At 36.7% G+C, this 15,300-nt stretch overlaps 1 protein-coding gene across 1 annotated transcript in view; it reads right to left on the minus strand.

The window, feature by feature from the left end:
* Positions 1–15,300, minus strand: part of LOC129769819 (uncharacterized) — a 266,536-nt gene that overhangs the window by 157,964 nt on the left and 93,272 nt on the right. The window lies entirely within an intron of this gene.

Below are 15,300 nucleotides of genomic sequence, written 5' to 3' on the forward strand. Positions count from 1 at the left end.
CACCCCCTGCTCAACAACAACAAGGCGCAATTCATGGTGCCGATCGATGTTTTGACGTAGAACTACGTCTTTCATCAAGGGTGCCAAATCAGAAAACAGGTCAAGTTTTTAAGAAATAAAGTTAACGTTAATAACTATATTTGCCGCGAACGGATTTTGGCGATTTACATACTAAACGAATCGGAAATTTCCTAAGATTTGTTTAGTATGCTATACATTAGAATCCCCTGATTTATAAATGGTTAAAATTCATGAAAACATTAGGCGTTTCCATTTTTCCATACATTTGTTCTGTCCATTTGTGTGCTTTCCCGAACAGAGCTGTCAATAACGAGCAACTTATTGACGACCAACGAAGGGCCAACGTAGGATTTGAAGTCGCCGTGAACAAAGGAAAAGTAGAAGAATGAAGGGGAATATTTGCCTTGAGTATAAACAGTGGATCTCGCTGAGGCGAATTTTCATTCGGCATCGGACTGTTGAGCAATCCAGTTCACTTTGCTTTCGCTGCGCTTCGATATAAGATTGGACCCCACCAGTGGTAATCCAACTTGGATATCGTCGTTTGCTTTTTCTGTTCGTTATTCGTTATTCGTATCGTGTGTTTTTCCTCCCGCGTCATAAATTGGACGTTTCGCGTAGTTTGTGATGAGCAAGAAGAAGAGAGAGGCAGGCTCTAGCCCTGCAAAAAACGAACGCATTGCCAGGGGCAATGAAATTTCGAGCAAGCGTCATCTAATGATGCACGCGATGTTGAAAATGTATTGAAAAGCGCTCGCACTGAACCGAGCCTTCGCGAGTGTGACACCGCATCGAACAACAGCAAAATAGGCGATTTCGGCGCGTCGGTCGAAAATGTAAACGGTGCCTTTGAGAATGCATCAATGCATTAAACGGACGTTATGGCGAAGCAGGCGTTAAGGTTATGCTCTAAAAAATATTTGGGGAATACCAAGCATCTTGAATGTCTTACTGGAATGTTATAAGTTATTTAGGTTCGCGTGCCAGTCGCAAAACTGCCTTCAACTTGGATTGAATTTGCGCTAATATTGATCATAATGAAGCATTGCTACTGTTTTCGAGGTTGTTGATATTAACAAAAAGAGTTTATTTCGTTTGTTTAGTCACCAAGAAAGTAAATGTCGTTCTGGAGTTTTGTATGTGATTAGGTTTCGCTTACCAGTAGCAAAAATTCCTCCACTAAGGGTGACAGCTGCGCTTCTCTCGAGCATGAGAAAGTAATGCAACTTTTTTTGAGGCTTGTAATATTAACAAAAGCGTTTCTTTTGAGAATAGCGCAAAATGATGAGAAGTATTTGTATTACTAGTAGTTTCAAGCCACCAATGTATGGTTCTGTATGCATGCTATGGCGAACGCTTGTTTGGCGCTTGGTTTACGTTGTACGAACGATGCCCATGAGGTGCGATTGCTTTGAAGCAATACTAAATAACATGTAGCATGATATTTGATACTTGCAAGTATTGTCATTGTTGTTGCTTCCTATCGGTGCCAAGGATATATTGATGTAGTTATGAGATGTGGAATAATGGTGCTGGTGTAACATATACATCGACTGTAGCCGAGTCTATGTCAATTGCGAAGAAGGCCACCGGAATAGCGTTCGAGGTAAATTTTCAATGCATTGACATGAAACAAATTGCGACATACGATCAGCTAGTGTATTGTTTTGCGAGGGCAAGTTGTTTATTTCGAAAATTTCACAGCATTATAGAATAATATCCGAAGGTATAAACAAACGACTATATAAAATAACAGCGTAGTTCTACGTCAATAATGCGGTCGTATCTTGGACACAACCTCCTATAATTTTTTCATTCAAAAATTGTGCTTTCTAAAACCGACAAACCATGATCATTTTTTGGACAAACCATGATCAAAGGTTAACAAACCATGATCATAGTATCTCTTTGAGGAAAAAAATAATAATTTCAACGCCTTATGCTAGTATAAGCAACTAGAGACTTGGGGCTTTTCAACAAACCCAAACTCGTATTGATTATATGTGATTTTCATGAAGAATTCGCATTCTCTAGTTGCGTGAAAACACAGTAAATTGGCCAAACAAGTTGATTTACCCTATGCCTATAAAAATACGCTTTTGGTTTCTTCCTTAGAATCGGCACGAATTTTTCCGGACAATATTCAGCATGATTTAACAATTAAGGGTTGTAGGTCAACGGAATCATCGATCACGATGATACTGCAGATGTTTTGTTTTGACTAGGTTCATTATAGCCGAACCTTTAAAAGCGAAAGACATTGATGTTTAGACGGGAAAATTCTGTGTTCAAACAAAGTGCTTGATTTTATTGTCTGATTTTTTGAAAACTTAAACAGCCAGCCAGCTTTAATAAAAATTCTAGTAGATTCACAAACGATATTTTGATATGGATGGAGATAACGTAAATAGAATTCAGAAGAAAATAATGAGCTCCCGGACAATGTTGAAAAAAATCGAAGATTTCAAAACAAGTCGATACCATTGATAAGGCTATTATTTTTATCAATAAAAACATGGAATAGAAAATGAAACCGTTTGAGGTACATTTAGAGTTGTGTAACTGGCTGAAACATGTTATGGCTACATGTGAATCATGTCGAACAGTAGGTGAAGCATACATTAGACAGCGTTTGTATTACAAAAGTGGACAAACTTTACCAATTTTTCATGCGATCGCCTTGACACCTGGTGCATCGTCAATCGCGTTAACTCATGAGTTTTCAAACTAAATTTACCAGCGCTTTCAGTTGGTGTAAGTTTTGACGAAAACAGTTGCGAAGAAAGTGGACATCATCAAGTACTTCATCAAGTACGGGCTTTTGACCGGGAGGTTGGAACAAGGGACCAGACAATGAAAAAATACCTAGCGAGGATAGGTGATGGGAAACGTAAGTCAAAACCGGCTGTGTGGAAAGAGCAAGCTGTGACCCAGAAACAAAGACTGAAAGGGATGAAGAATGAAATTTTCCCGACGAAGCGGGACATCGCGGTCGTCATGGACGCTGGATATCAACGATTGCCTGGGAACCAGCTATGTTACACTCCCCAACAAGGGAGTAGGTTCCGACGTGAAGTACATATTCCACACCAAGTTCCCAAAGAAAGTGTATCTGTGCCTAATCACCGAAAAGTGAATACCAAAACCGGTCTTCTTCCGTTCGGGATTTGCCACCGCGAGAGATTTACAGATTCACAGCACAAAGTGCTTGCCGGAAGTTTCCTCCTTCATCCAAAAATATCATCCAGACGAGGATGTAGTGTTTTGGCCGAACCTGGCCTGCGCCCATTACTCGAAGAAGTCGCTAGAGGAGCTGAACCGCTTGGGGATAGATGTTGTTCCGAAATCTACCAACACTGCGAACGTTATACAGCTTCGTCCCATCAAGAATATCTGGACAAAACCCAAGCGGAGAGTCTGTTTCGTGGTGTATATAAATGAAGCTAAGAAAGAACTGAAAAGGATGTTTTCGATAGCAATGATGAAAGTTGCAGTCAACCGCCGGAAGGCTACCCGACAGGTTGTCGAAATATGTTTGAAAAATGGTCAATATAATTATGTTTTATGGAAAATTTGTCCCATTAAATTATCTTTGGTAGTTTTTGACGTGGGACTACGTCTTTCATTTTTGTACCGGGGTGTAAGTAAGTTTGAAAACGAGAGCTTGATGTTCAAAGTTTTGAACGTTGGTACTTCTTTGCCAGCTTAATGTAGTGGTATGACAATCACTTCATTCGAAAGACAAAATGTCCAAGAGTTGTATGCTTGTTAATTATCGACTCGAAAAATTGTTCCAAAAGCTTAAACATCTCTTTGGAAACAGGCAATTGATACAAATCCGTATATAAGCTGGCGCCCGCTCGGAAGTCCATTTAGTTGTTACGTGTACAATGTGAGAAAAGGAAGGTCACGTTTATACGCCTATGCATTATGCTCTTCTTTCCCAATTCTATTTATTTCTGCAGCTGAACCGAACTGAGCGTTTAGCGAAAAACGATGTGTGGAAGATTCGATATAGATTGTTTACAAGTGGTGAAATTGGCTAGGCATTTGATAGTGGAGAAAATGAAATGTTTGATATAGGGTAGATAATATTCCACCATATCAAAGAAACCATATTGTCTGATGAAAGCAGTAGTTTTAATATCAATTGTTAACGAATGCCATAATCGACCGATGATTCTAATTGGTGGAGAGGGGGGTATTATTTGTTCTGGTTATTTTCGAGGTGAAATCGTTTCCTCTTTGAGCGTAAATAATTCTTTTTCAGTTAAACGAGGTGTATCATTTTATTCTAAAGCTAACATTTCTAAGACTTATATGCTTATTAGTTATTGTCCAGAAAACATGTTTCAATAGCTTAAAAATTGCTTTGAAAACAGGCTAATGAAATCACAAATCTGTATCTGAACTGGTGCCCGCTCGGAAGCCCATTTCAGGCACGTTGTTTGATGTTTGCTGAAACGAACACGGTTTCCTAAGGAGCGTTGAACGAATTGAAAATAATCGGATCCAAAGCACAATGGAAGGTCATAACATAACATTTCGCGATGCTGATTAGTGAACAAACGTATTCAGCAGATTTTGTAGATGAACACAAACTTCGACGCAGCTCACCACAACGTAGATCTTCAGGTCGTCGGCATATACTAGTTTACATCTATAACCAAGTGAAGGCGCAGCATCATTAAAGAATAAGACAAACAGTAGCGGTCCCAGGTTGCTCCCTTGTGGGACACCTGTCGTGCTAGTGAATAGTGATGAAATGCATTTTCCGTGCTTTACGTGCAGCGTTCTGCCGTTTAGGTATGATGAAAGCCTTGATACCAGACATTTTTTGTCTCATTTACCAAGTCAGAATTCGCTCGATAGCATAAATTAATAATCAACTTAGGGGAAAAACCGCAGAAACGGTTCAATAGTGTAGTGTGAATGAAACATATTACACAGAGCGGTGCGGCTTTGGATGCGGATTTCAAAATGCGCCGCGTCGTTTTTGTAAGGATATTTGCATATTCTGCATCAGTTCTTCGACGCGCCTACACTGTTGTCGTTGTTATGTGCAGTCTCACAGCTCCACCCAGCGATACCAGGCATTATTTTCAAAGTCTTTTCTCAAAGTCCTGGCTTTGAATAATAAAAATAAGGATAATATAATCGCTTAATTCTAAATTCGAGTCGACCGCGAGTAATCGGTTCCCATCTTATTAATCATTTAAATCTGTCCCAGAATCTTTCTCTTCTGTACTTTTTTTAAAAAATCTGTACCATCGAAAATATTCGTTGTAGAGAATATACTCATTTATCTACTACAAATACTGCATTTACATTTGCAAGTCATTCGTTTGTTTGATGATGCTTATAGTTTTTCGAAATCTAGATTGCATATTAGCATTTATGAAAATTTTCGAGCTGCCGCCACGATGTTTGACCAACTATTTGATCTCAAAATAGTGTTCATCGTATCGTTGCTGAGCCTTCTTTTGAAATGATGTCTTTCGCTGTCCATTCTTCTGATAATTTATTCTGCTGCTACTCCAACCTAAAATTCATGTCACTTTTCAAATGATCTTCATTTTTAATAGCATTGAACATTGAAACAAGTATTGTATTGTATTGTAAAGTATTGTAAACAAGTTAGATTGCTCGCAGATATTAGTGAGAATTATCAAATAAAAATCATTCAGCTCTTCATGTAGCATTGTGATTTCAGGTTTTTCAGCCTGAATTCAATCTATTGATTTGGGGCAATACATACGTAGTACCGTCCGATGCGAATCCTTCCTGACGATCCTTGTAAGGAATTTCGTCCTCATGATACTGAACAATCATTGCATTGCAAATGCTTTTATGTCGCAGCACCAAGCGATACTTTCGCGTAAAAGTGAGGCGAGGTACCTCATTGTTGCTTTGTTCAAATGTAAGGAATTTCACAAGTGGATAAAATCTGTACCAATCTGTACTTTTTGACGAAAATCTGTGCTTAGTACCGTACAGAATCTGTACCAAAAACATATGTAACATAATAAACATATGTAACTCCTTTCAACATATGTAACTGAGGCTATAAAAATAAACGGATTAAAAAATGGAATCATTAAATTTGTTCCTAAAAAAAACAAATGAAAAATTTTTGAACGATGACATTAAAAAAATAAATTTCATTCAAATAAAGACATGATCGCTCTTCTCAAAAGAATTGTTCCATCAAATCATGTGGGTTGAGGGTTGTTTGCGTTAAGTTCCAAAAAGACCATTGGATCAATCAGAGCAATCAAAACGTAGGATATTTATCAAAACTCCTATAAAATCGTAACTCGTATACTCACAGACTGTGCGTGTCTCTGTAATATTACTGTTGTGTATTTTTGAGCGTTGTTGGTATTTATTTGAAGAAAGAAATATAATTTAAATAAATATTTTTTATTTAACTTCATCCAGTGCACAATTTTTGTTACGCTAAAAATTCGGATTTTGGAAAATTTCTAAGATATCATGCTATGTTTATTGAACACTGGATAACGAATAACCGACCAACAACGAGGCCGGATAGCCGAATATTCGGCTCTCTGCTTGTGAATACGAAACTGAGAACTGCATGCGTGCTTGAAGCAAATAAAGTGTTGAATTTTAGGGAGAGATAAACACATTTAGAAATAAAAATTTTGAACGAATCATGAATTTTTCTTCAAGAGTAAAAAATTCAATAATTCAATAGCGTATCAAGTTTTCTACAAAGATTCTTGAACAAATTTGTTTTTTCTGATAACGATTATAATAATGAGATCTTTGTGGCAATATTGGAATTATTCTAGTACTGGTCAAGTAAGAATTAGAACAACGTGTTTGGAGTGTGCACAAAACATTATTCATATTTTTTTTAAATACGTTAGTTGTTAACCCCAACTAACACGGTTTACTAGTCTATATGTTTGTTTTTTTGCAGTAACTGCGTAATCGGTTGTCACCAGCAATTGCTGGAAATTATTTTTCATTCATCTTAATTTACTGCTGCTTAATTTGAAGTTCTGTTTATAAATTATTGCTGATATCAGTTGATAATAATTTAACTCTAATAATTTTTAAATTTGATAATTTCTGACACGTCTGTAACTAAATCTTATTTTGAATTATGAATGGTGTTAATAAGCTATTGTGTATCGATCTATCTTGTTTTAAAGAGGAGTTATTGATTATCTTCAATATGCGGTATCCAGATATTCGTTATATCTCCAGATCAAAATTATACACCTACGTATTTTCAAATTATAGTAATAATAATTTTAATTCTAATCTCTAAATTAGTTTCTTTGCTTAAATAACAGTGTTTCAATTTAAAAATTGAAATCAAATTGAATTGATCGAATAATTTCCTGTTCGTCACATCTTTAACCAATCTATGGCTATTTCTAGAGAAGAGAAATTCTCTCCACTGAGACAATTTGCGAACCATATTTCTCTTCTTTCCACGTTTCCACGCTGTTCATTCTGTTGGTCAAACATCGAGACGATTTTGAGCGCCCGATATGTATGAAAGCTCATGTTTCGGTCATCCATCGTTGTAGACAACACGTATACACGTCGTACAAGTATCCCAACATCACCACAAACAGAGAGGAATGATTACAAAGTGCCGATGATGACAGGCTCCACTTCAGCGAAGAAAGGCGTTGATAGGCGCAACAGCTAGAGTTCGTGATTTTAATCTGCCATTTCGACTGACTGACCGAAACAAGCCGGGCTTGATTCAAGATGAGGAAGACAGCGAGCGGCAGACGGTATGAAAACAAGTTCTTGTGACATTTTAACGGGATACTAATTGGTCATCTGTGACATGTCGGGGCTTCTTGCGGAGCCGATGAAGCGATTCTGGGCAGCTTAGAGAATTAGAATTGTGTTGAATCAAGGAGATCCCCGCGCGCCCCGTCTTGAATGGCCCCCGGAGATTACTCTTCTTCACCCCAGTGGTGCAGTCTGGTTGATTAATAACAGTAATTTAGATGCTTCTTGGCGAACTGCCAGCGAGTACATCCACCCCCCTCCTCATAAGCGTTCGTATCAACACTATGGCAACGATCCTCGTCCGCTGTAGCCTCTGTCATCTCTACCTCAGAGAAACATACCACAGAATGTACCCAGACGATCATTATTATTCCAATAGCGTGGTGAAGTGGTAGAATCGAGTGGAATTTAAAGACAAGCGTGGATCGACGGGCGTGATCGCACATACTCACTCCGCTGTTGACCTCGCGAATGGTGTAGCGAAAGATCCGAACAGAAACCTTTGTTTTTCGTTTGTTTGTGTTCTCGGGTGGATAAGCTTTCCTTAGGACCTGAAGCTGTTGCCGGAGCCTGTTTTCATACAACAAAGAAAGAGCCAGGAAAGAGAGAAAGACAATGATCGAGTTGCGATCTTGGGTCATGAAGATTAATGGGTGATACCAATGTGGGTAATGATAGGAATCACCACAGAACGCGCTGACAAAAAAATTCTCAGAATTCTACTCTTTATATTTCTCTGAAATATTATATGGTTGCCCTTTAATACATTAAATCCTTTCAGTAGATCAATGAAGATACGAAAAAATCAGGTGTATGACACGATTATCGCTATCTCACTCTTCCTACCGTCACCGCCTATCTCACTATCCCTCTGCTGTAAAAGTTCATCATCGACATCACGATATGTCAGATGGTGGTAAATTGGTAATTCGCGATAACGTCGACGTCTGGTGGCGACATCAAGTTTGAGTCATAATTTGGGTCCCAAAATCGTTAGTGTAATCTCTACCAGATTAGAAGACACGAAGCCGGTTTTCAAATTTTACGATTTGAATGAAAATTTTCACATTATGTTATTTAATTATTTCTATTTCGTATTTCTGACTTTCATTCAACCATATGGTCATACAATTCCAACATTGTTGCTGATTTTTTTCTTTATAATATAAAGTTGTCTTCATAAACAATTTTCGTATGAGACTTTTTCCCCACCTGCAAACAAAAATGTTTTCTAATTTAAACAGAATACTAATTTGATATGGGAAAGCTAATTTTCATTCATAATTTTAATTTTGAAAACGTTCACTCCGACTGAAAATCAGCTGTTCTTTGACGCTCCCCTAAACTAGTAAACGAAGCTCACTGCCGTCAACGCGGATCGCTGTTTTGAAGAAAACAAATACTTCTAACGGGTGAGATGTTGGCATCAAAAACATGGCGGGTGCCATACGGCTGGAAAAAATGCATCAGTGTTACCAATTACACACAGTGACATAAGTCGCCACGCTACAATCAAACACCAAACGACGACAAATTGTGGCCACCAATAAAAATACGAGAAAATTTTATAAGCGCAATGTGTGAACGATTGGAAATGATGCGCGATAAATCGGTTTCGGTGACCCAAATGATGGTGGCAAATAAATCAAGCGCAGACCTTTCTCGCAAGACCCGGTGGCTTTGCGGCGTTTAGCGGGGCGTTTTCTCTTCGCTTATTGACTCTTTGTGAGTGCCGTTGTAAATTTGTTATTTGAAAATGTGGCCATCGCCAGGGAATGGCAACTTTGGGTGTTACGTATCTGTTATTTGTCTGATCGCTGTTACTTAGGATGTTTTCGTGATCGTTACTGCGCTGTTAATGAGGATAGTAAAAAGTTTAGTTCCAGCAGAGAAAAAAGATGTTTTGGTTTTGTAAACAAATGATTGCAAATAATTAGGAGGTAAAACAAGCTATGATGTTTGTTCGGACAGAGAAAAGCAAATGAAAGACATTTAACCAGCGAACACAAATATAAGATATTCAAACATTACACAAGTGTTCTCAATGTGGAATGTATCTAAATCTAAATCTAAATCAAAATATTACGTTATTTCATGTTCTATTTGTGAAACGTATCGCGTCTCAACAGCGAAACTCATCGTGTTCAATGTGTTAAAAAACTCAAGTCACTTTGAAGAAATATTAACTTTACATTTACATTTATGTCGGAAAATCTTAGAGAGGGGGGGGGAGGAGTGTCAATTCACCATAGAAACTTTTCGTGCCCTCTAAAACCTTCACATGTCAAATTTGGCTCCATTTGCTTGATTAGTTCTTGAGTTCTGCAAAAAATTATGCTTCATTTTTATGGCAGCCCCCTCTTAGAGAGGGTTGAGGAGTCTATTTACCATAGAAACGTTTCGAGCCCCCTAAAATCTTCATATGTCAAATTTGGCTCCATTTACTTGATTAGTTTTCGAGTTATGCAGAAATTTATGTTTCATTGATAGGGTATCCCCCCTTGGAGAGGGAGGAGGAGTATCAAACTACCATAAAATCATTTATTGCACCCTAAAACCTTCACATGCCAAATTTGGTTTCGTTTGCTTGATTAATTCTCGAGTTTTGCAGAAATTTGTGTTTCATTTGTATGGCAGTCCCCCCTCAGAAAGGGAGGAGTGGTCTCAAACTATCATAAAAACTATCTATCAGAATAAACTATTATTCAGAGCTACCGAAAGTAAACTCTCAAATTTTGTTTCATTCTTACATAATATTGAAAATGATGGGCCCTATTATAGAAATCGAATCGAGGATTCGATACAATCACTATCACTATCACACCGAGTAAAATCTGGAATTATAGAAATCGAGGAAAACTCCTCGACTCGTTAGCAAGCTCGAATGTCAGCGGTTGTGATAAAATATTTTGAAACAAGCTTGAAATGTTTCACGAAGCACTATAGAAAGGATGCTAAATCTTTTTTTGAGGCATCTGCTATGAAAATGTATTTCCAAAAGTGTTAATATGGTTATGTTTTGGAGAAAACTCCCTCAATTCCCTCAAAATATAATTATTAGAAAATCAATCTTTTCATTTATTTTCACAACTGCAATCTATGGAATTCCGTAAGGAGTCACACATAAATTCCACTTATTTAAGGAAAACATTTTTTTTATGTAATTCTCTTTTAGTGTCGATTTCTTGTTGTAGCGGCGTCAATAGCTTTATTGTATTGGGCCACCACATTTGGCCCTGAATTCTCGCTTGTTGTGTGCTAGTGTTTATTTACTTTTCACCTCATGTCAATCCAAATCTGTAATTTAAAAAAATCATTATTGTTTTACAAGACATTTTAGCTTTAGCATATTGTATAGAAAGTTTGGTATAGTATAGCAAAAAAAATTGCTGATAAAAGTAACACGTACTAACATACGCTAGCAAGAATAAGACATTTTTTGACGCAGGACTACGTCTTTCATTTCTATACCGGGGTGTAAAATCAAAGTTTCGAAAACGAAAGCGTTACGCCGGAGACCGAGATTTTGAGTGTTAATAGCTCCTAAACAACTGAACGAAATGGTATGATAAACACTTCATTCGAAAGATAAAATGTCTACGCGTTCTATACTTGTTACTTTCTGATCCAAAAACTTGTTTCAATAGTCTTAAATTTGCTTTCAAAACAGGCTATTGAAATCACCGATCGGTATATAAGCGAGCGCCACTCGGAAATCCACTCAGTTCTAATTGAACAGCGATTGGAGCATGTTGTCGCTGTTGTGGTGAAGCTCTTCATTTATCATGAAAGCGCGGATGAACGGTGTCACAAAGAGCCTGTTTGTGCACCTTAGGCCAGAAGGGAATCCATCAGGAGGAGAGTGATGCTACAAACGGTTCCCCGGGAAGATCTCGAAGCAGCCGCTACACACACACACATATACGCACGGAATTCTTTCCGTTTGGATCGAGAAAGATCCGGAAAATAATCTGCCAGTTCCTCTAGGAATTGAAAAATAAATTCATGTGAAAGAGTTTATTTGAATATTTTCTATCCATGTAACACTGTGACCAAATATGTTTCAATCAAGTGCTATTAACAGATGGTTATCGAGTTAGCATTAACCACTGGTGGGCTTCCAGTATCGAGGAAAATGTGGAAATATCTAATCGTTACTGAAAATAATCTGCCAGTTCCTCTGGGAATTTAAAATTACATTCATATGAAAGAGTTTATTTTAATGTTTTCTATCCATGTAACACTGTGACCAAATACATTAGGTTTTGTGATTTTTCAATCAATCGCAATCAACAGGATAGCTTCTGAAGATTATTCTTCCCCATCAGTAGGATATTTCCGTATCCAATATTGGATGCATAAAACCTTGTGCCTCCAACGTAACGCTCTCGTTTTCGAAGTTCTCCAAATATTCATTCATTCAGAATGAATTCAGATTCAACTTCATACAAATGATCTCTAAATCAACGATAGTCCTACGTCACCCTTGCGGTTATGCCATAGATATAACCCACTTCCTGTTTTTTTAAATTCGTTTGATAGTAATTCAAATAATATGATAAAATTTACTTATGAAGTTGTATGTATCGTAGAAGAAACACTTACTTTCTGGCATTCTGAATCAAGACGCATTGATGGTCTCAGCGCATTAAGCTCCTCACTGAATTCCTCCCACGTTTCCTTAACCGGGTTTTTATTTGAACTGTCTCCACAAATACCTCGAGCAATGTTTACATTCGCTTCCATTGGTTCAACGAGTCGTTCAAACAGGTGGTGATTTGTCTGTCCACTCGTTTTCAGCCACTGAAATATGTGCTGGAAGTAAGTTCTGCATTGTAAATTATAACATAATTAATATGAATAATGTTGGATTGAACACTTACCTTGTATAGCCTATTCTGGTAGCACCGTAAAACAAATACTGATCAAAACAAACGAACATGTGTTGAAAATTGCATATATTCAAGCGTTTCTGAAATGTTTCCTAAAGGAAAATTTCAGGGACGCAAGCCAAAACAATATAATTCTCTGAAGATATGCAATAAGTGAACCAAACAATTCGAAAAGTTCTGACACTTGCATCGATAGCTATCACTCGCGCGGTGCTATCGAATTGCTCGATTTCAATAATAGTAAAATAGGTCTAACGGTCTAAAATTCTTATCGCATCGATTTCTATAATAGGGCTCGATATAATGATTTTTTAGTCCTACAGCAACAATGCGGTCGTATCTTGAACGCCAAGTTTCTAATGTTTTTTCTTCAATGTTTCACGTTCTATCATTCCTTCATTGCTTCTCTCTCTTTTTCACTAATTCTCATCATTATCATCATTTTCATCATTCTTATCATTCTCATTCTCATTCTCATTCTCATTCTCATTCTCATTCTCATTCTCATTCTCATTCTCATTCTCATTCTCATTCTCATTCTCATTCTCATTCTCATTCTCATTCTCATTCTCATTCTCATTCTCATTCTCATTCTCATTCTCATTCTCATTCTCATTCTCATTCTCATTCTCATTCTCATTCTCATTCTCATTCTCATTCTCATTCTCATTCTCATTCTCATTCTCATTCTCATTCTCATTCTCATTCTCATTCTCATTCTCATTCTCATTCTCATTCTCATTCTCATTCTCATTCTCATTCTCATTCTCATTCTCATTCTCATTCTCATTCTCATTCTCATTCTCATTCTCATTCAAAATTCAAGCATTATATTACATTTCTCATTTCTGGCTTCTAGTTTTTTCATTCTCTCATTTTAACATTTTTCCCATTTTTCTCATTTTAATTCTTTTTCAGATTTTTCTGTTTTTTTTCTCTTTTTTTCTTTTCCCTGATTTAAACAAAAAAATCATTTCCTTAATTTTCTATTCTTCTCAGTGTTGTTTTTTTTGCAACTTTTCCATTTTCTCATTTTTTTATTCCATTCCACTCGTTCCTCATTTTCTCAGTTTTCTCATGTTTCTCATTTTTCCGACTTTTCTATTTTTCTCTAAATTTTTATTATTTTTCTCACTATTGTGAATTTTTCATATTTATCTGTTTTCGTTATTTTCCTCATTTTTCTATAAAAATTTTTATCCTTTTCATTGTTCTCATTTCTCCTATCGCTCTCATTCCTCTCATTCGTCTCATTCTTCAGTTCTTAATTTTTTATTCCTTTTATTCCTCTCATTATTCTTTCCTCATTTTCTCATTTTTCTCCTTTTTTTCATTATTCCCATTTTATCTCATTTTTCTTACTTTTGAGTTTTTTGTAATTTTTGTGATTCTTGTTAATGTTCTCATTTTTATTATTTTTTCATTATTCTCTTTTTTCATTATTTTTGAATTTTTGTCGTAGGATTACGTCTTTCGGGAACATATTGGGGTACAAATTGAAAATAGAAAATCTAGCACATCGTGAAAATTGTCCAATTTCAATCGTTTATTGCTCAGCCATTTCATGATGGATTGATGATATTTTTGCGTCAATCGATTTCGGTACTCCATAACATTTTTTTATATTGAAGAAAATAATATATGTCATGAAACTAACTATTGAACAATTGAAAAATCTCAACCCCTATCCTAACGGAAAAACCCACTTCTGATTGGTCGAAATTGACGACACATGCGGCGAGTCCCTAACAGAGACATCAAAACCAAGCTGCCTAGAGGAAATCGGTATTGCAAATATATAAAAGTGGGGGGAACTTTTGTTCCTACCGAAATATGTTCCCTAACGGAGACATCCAAACCAAGCTGCCTGGGAGAAATCGACATTGCAAGTACATGAAGGTAGGGGAAAATTTTGCTCCCACCGAAATGTGTTCCCTAACAGAGATATCAGAACTGAGGTGCCCGGGGGAAATCGGCATAGCAAATATTTGTAAGTCGGGGACATTTTTATATTGTAAGTAAAGTGAGTGACACGATTAATTCTAGCAAACAAGATTTAAATTTGGAACTTTAATGTTGGTCGCTTCGTGAAATTTCATTTTTCCCAAGGAAAGTTTATATGGCGAGAAAAATTGGAAAAGTGAAGAAATATTAGAAAAAGTTATTTCCCATATGCTCTACGTATAGTATTAGTTGTTGTTAGTCCAATTAAAATTCGCATTGGGTTGAATAAACACTCAGAAAGTAATAATTATAAAAGAAAATTACCTTTTCTATTTCAAATATGTTTTCTTTATATTTGAGTAACATATTTTTACTGATGAGAAAAGTTGATTATTTTTTTTTACATTGGTGAGTTTTTTTTTCTTCAGTTCATCCATACATAACACAGGAGGCATCTCGTCTAGGATCACAGAGGGCAGTTTTCATCATATCTCGTTCCACTTCGGTATCTTTTATCTGATACACCATCCAACAACTTTTTACCATCATTCTGTCATCATCACTCGGTAAACACTGGTGGAAGGAACAAAGAACAACCAAACAAAACGTCCCATTTCAGAGCCACCAAATCATTATCAAAGAATTTAACAATGTAATTCTT

Source organism: Toxorhynchites rutilus, chromosome 2 (genome assembly GCF_029784135.1).
Source record: "Toxorhynchites rutilus septentrionalis strain SRP chromosome 2, ASM2978413v1, whole genome shotgun sequence".
Classification (NCBI taxonomy): Eukaryota; Metazoa; Arthropoda; class Insecta; order Diptera; family Culicidae; genus Toxorhynchites; species Toxorhynchites rutilus.